The sequence below is a fragment of the Phascolarctos cinereus genome, unplaced genomic scaffold (genome assembly GCF_003287225.1).
Source record: "Phascolarctos cinereus isolate Bilbo 61053 unplaced genomic scaffold, phaCin_HiC Scaffold_2;HRSCAF=192, whole genome shotgun sequence".
Classification (NCBI taxonomy): Eukaryota; Metazoa; Chordata; class Mammalia; order Diprotodontia; family Phascolarctidae; genus Phascolarctos; species Phascolarctos cinereus.
Window position 1 is genome coordinate 170,035,836 of NW_027555625.1, and position 4,613 is coordinate 170,040,448.

The 4,613-nt window shown below is 39.3% G+C and overlaps 1 pseudogene; it reads left to right on the forward strand.

Moving 5' to 3' along the window:
- Window positions 1–724: 724 nt before the first annotated feature.
- On the forward strand, window positions 725–1,784 carry LOC110207254 (histone-lysine N-methyltransferase EZH1 pseudogene; annotated as a pseudogene).
- Window positions 1,785–4,613: the final 2,829 nt, after the last annotated feature.

A 4,613-nucleotide genomic window follows, 5' to 3' on the forward strand; every position in this document is an offset into this window, starting at 1 on the left:
TTGAGAAACCCACATCTGAAACCTCAAAAGGGAATATGAACTGATCTGAAGCCCAAAAAGCCTTCTTGGAAGAGCTCAAAAAGGAGTTTAAAATTGAAATAAGAGAGGCAGAAGAAAAATTGAGAAAAGAAATGAGAGGTAAGCAAGAGAAAGTCAATAGCTTGGAAAAAGGACAAAAATTAACTGCAGAAAACAAGTCCTTAAAAAATACAATTGGCCAAATGGAAGGGAAAAAAAAGTACACTGAAGAAAACAGCTCCTTAAAAAGCAGAATTGGCCACATGGAAAAGGAGGCACAAAAACTCACTGAGGGTCTTGGGAAAGTCCCTTGACCACAAAGACCTGTCCATCCTGCTTCACATGGTCCAGCCTCCCAAGGAGGGAATCTGAGTGTGGACCAGACACCCAAGATTCACTGAGCATAAAGTAAGCATGCATTGAGGATGGCAGGTGCCCAAAAAGAGGCCTGCAAAGCCAGCCCCCCGCACAAAAACAGCCCCAGAGCATCCTGGGCATGCACAGGAAGAAGGGCTGGGGGGGAGTGGGATGTGGGGCAAGGCAGCTGGCAGTACGCATGCCTCCTGGCTGCTGGGTTCCCAAGCCTGGGGATGAAAGATGAGTAAGAAGCAGTTTGGCATGCAGAGCAGCAAGAAGTCTTGGTGCCAGCAAGACTTGGTCAAGCCCTGCCTCTGACAGTTTGCTGGCTGGGACATCATAGGTAAGAAAACTGAGGACCAGAGAGGGAAAGTGACTTGCCCAAAGTTGAACAGCAAAATGGATATTCTAAATTCTCCCACCTCCAAATACATCACTTATTGGAAGAGAAAAGTTAAGTCTGAGTACCTGTGACTTCAACAACTCAAACGGTTTCAAGCAAATATGGGTGCAAAGGCTGTGTTTGTGGCCAATTTTGCAAAAGTTCAAGAAAAAACTCAGATACTCAAAGAAGACTGGCAGAGGATCTGAATCCAGCCTGTTCAATTGATGAGGCCTGTGAGTAGGCATACTTTCTCAAAAAGTGTACTGTAGAAAGCAGTTTGTCAGGATTTGACAGCCAGAATATGTTAATGAGATCTCTGAATACAGTTGCACTGGTGCCCATCATGTATTCCTGGTCTCCTCTCAAGCAAAATTTCATGGTGGAAGATGAGACTGTTTTGTGCAATATTCCCTACGTGAGAAATGAGGTTAAAGAAGAAGATGAAAATTTCATTGAATAACTCATCAGTAACTATGATGGGAAAGTCGATGGGGAAGAAGAGATGATCCCAGGTTCTGTCCTGATCAGTGATGCCTGGTTCCTGGATTTGGTAGATGCCCTGAATCAGTACTCAGATGAAGAAGAGGAGAGGAACAACAATGGCTCTTCTGAAGGGAAACAGAGCTACCAGTCCTCGGGAAGAGAAAACGACTCACTGTGGAAAGCAACAAAGAGTTCCAAGAAACAGTTTCCAAATGACATGATCTTCAGCCCCACTTCTTCCACATTCCCTGAGAACGGTGTTCCAGATAACATGAAAGAGAGGTATCGAGAACTCACAGAGGTATTGGACCCCAGTGTTTTACCTCTCCAGTGCACCCCAAACATCAGTGGCTCCTGTGCCAAGTCTGTGCAGCAAGAGCAGTCGCCACATTCCTTCCACACATTCTTCTGCTCACACTGCTTCAAATATGACTGCTTCCTTCACCCCTTTCCTGCCACTCCTCGTGTGTACAAACACAAGAACAAAGAAATCAAGATTGAGCCAGACCCGTATGGATTGGACTGCTTCCTGTGGCTGTAAACCCCAGCTTTAATTCTTCAGAGACTATAGTGCTCCATGACTCACATCCATAGAGCAGTGCAAATCAAACCTGGATCCCGTCTTCAGAGTTCCCTACAATAAAATGGATGGAGGCAATGTGGATAGAGTAGGTAGTCACTTCTGCAGTGAAGTACCATAAGGCTGGAAATTCCTTAATTAAAATGAATGTCATTCATTTGGATTTAAAAACAACAACAACAGCTCACTGAGAAGAAGAAGAACTTAAAAAGTAAAATGGGCCAAATGGAAAAGGAGGTACAAAATCTAATAGAAGAAAACAATTCGTTAATAATTAGAGTCGGGCAAATGGAAGCTAATGATTCCATGAGAGAGCCAGAATCAGTTAATCAGAAACAAAAGAATGAAGAAAATAGATGAAAACATAAAGTAACTCATTGGTAAAACAACTGACCTAGAAAATAGATCCAGGAGAGACGATTTAAAAATTATTGGTCTACCTGAAAACCACAATGAAAAAAAAAGAGCCTGGACAGCATCTTTCAGGAAATCATCAAGGAAAACTTCCCTGAGGTCCTAGAACCAGAGGGTAAAATAGCCATAAAAAGAATCCACTGATCACCTCTTGAAAGAGATCCCAAATTGAAAATGCCAAGGAATATAGTAGCCAAATTCCAAAATTACCGGGTCAAAGAGAAAATCCTGCAAGCAGCCAGAAAGAAACAATTTAATTATTATGGAACCATAGTCAGGATTATGCAGGGCCTTGCAGCTTCTGTATTAAAAGATCACAGGTCATTGAATGCAATATTCTGTAAGGCAAAGAGCTTGAATTACAGTCAAGGATCAATTACCCAGCAAAAATGAGCATGATCTTTCAGAGGAGGAGATAGACATTCAACAAAATAGGGGATTTCCAAACCTTCCTGATAAAAAGACCAAAGCTTGGGGGCAGCTCGGTGGCACAGTGGATAGAGCACTGACCCTGAAGTCAGGAGGACCTGAGTTCAAATCCAGCTCAGATCAAACACTTCACACTTACTAGCTGTGTGACCCTGGGCAAGACACTTAACCCCAATTGCCTTTAAAAAAAAAAAAGACTAGTGCTTAACGGAAAATTTGATCTTAAAATACAAGACTCAAGAAAGTCATAAAAAGGTAAGCAAGACAGAAAAAAACCCCAACATGGTATTAATAAGGACAAGCTGTTTACATTCCTATAAGGGAAGATGACACTTGTAACTCTTGAGAACTATATTGTTATTATACCATTTTAAAGGAGTGTACATAGAGGGGGCAGATTACATTACAGGAAAAGGCACAAAAACCTATTACAGTAGAGGGAAAGAAGGGAGTGAGATGAGCATTGTTTGAACTTAACTCTCATCTGATTTGGCTCAAGGAGGGAATAACATACACGTTTAGGTATTGAAATTTAATTTGCCATATGGGCAGCAGGAGGAGAAAGGGGAAAGAATAGGGAAGAGGGTATAGAAGGGAGGGAAGAAGTAGTAAGGGGAAAGGAAAAGAAAATGGAGGATGATGATAGAAGGGAGGGCAGACTGAGAGAGGTGGTAGTCAAAAGCAAGTCTCTAGTGAGGAGGGAAAGAGAAAAAGAGAGAGAAAAGCATAAACTGGGGAGAGGGAATATGATGGAGAGAAAGACAGAGATAGTAATCATGAGATGAACTCATAAAACATAAGCAGATAGCAGAATGGATTAAAAACTACAATCCTACAATATGTTGTTTATAGGAAACACATTTGAAACAGAGGGACACACACAGGGTAAAGGTAAAAGGCTGGAGTAGAATATATTATGTTTCAGCTGACATAAAAAAAGAAGGGGTAGCAATCCTGATCTTAGACAAAGCAAAAGCAAAAATAGATCTCATTCAAAGAGATAAGGAAGGAAACTAAATCCTGCTGAAAGGCACCATAAACAATGAAGTAATATCATTACTAAACACATATGCACCAAGTGGCATAGCATCCAGATACTTAGAGGAGAAGTTCAGGGAGTTACAGGAAGAAATAGACAGAAAAACTATACTAGTGGAGGACCTCAACCTCTGAATTAGATAAATCTAACCACAAAATAAACAAAAAAGCTAAGGAGATGAATAGAATTTTATAAAAGTTAGATATTGTAGACCTGTAGAGAAAATTGAATGGGGATAGAGAAAGGAATATACTTTTTTCTCAGTGGTAGATGGCACCTATACAAAAGTTGACCATGTACTAGGGCATAAAAACCTCACAATCCAGTGCAGAACGGCAGAAATATTAAATGTATCCTTTTCATATCATGATGCAATAAAAATTATATGGAATAAAGGGCCATGGAAAGATAGACTAAAAATTAATTGGAAACTAAATAATTCTAAAGAATGATGAGTCAAACAACAAATCACAGAAACAATAACTGCATTCAAGAGAATGACAATAATGAGACAACATACCAAAACTTATGGGATTCAGTGAAAGCATTTCTTAGAGGAATTTTTATATCTCTAAATGCTTACATGAATAAAATAAAGAGGAGATCAGTGAAATGGACATGCAACTAAAAAAATTTAGAAACAGGAAAAAAGTAAACATCCTCAATTAAATACAAAATTAGAAATACTGAAAACCAAAGGAGAGATTAATAAAATTAAGGAAACTATGGAACTAACAAATAAAACTAAGAACTGGTTTTATTAAAAAAAAAAAAGTAAAACATAAACCTTTGGTTAATTTGATTTTTAAAAAAAGGAAGAAGAAAACTAGATTACCAGCATCAAAATGAAAAGGGTGAATTCACCATCTATGAAGAGGAAATCAAAACAATAATTAGGAACTATTTTG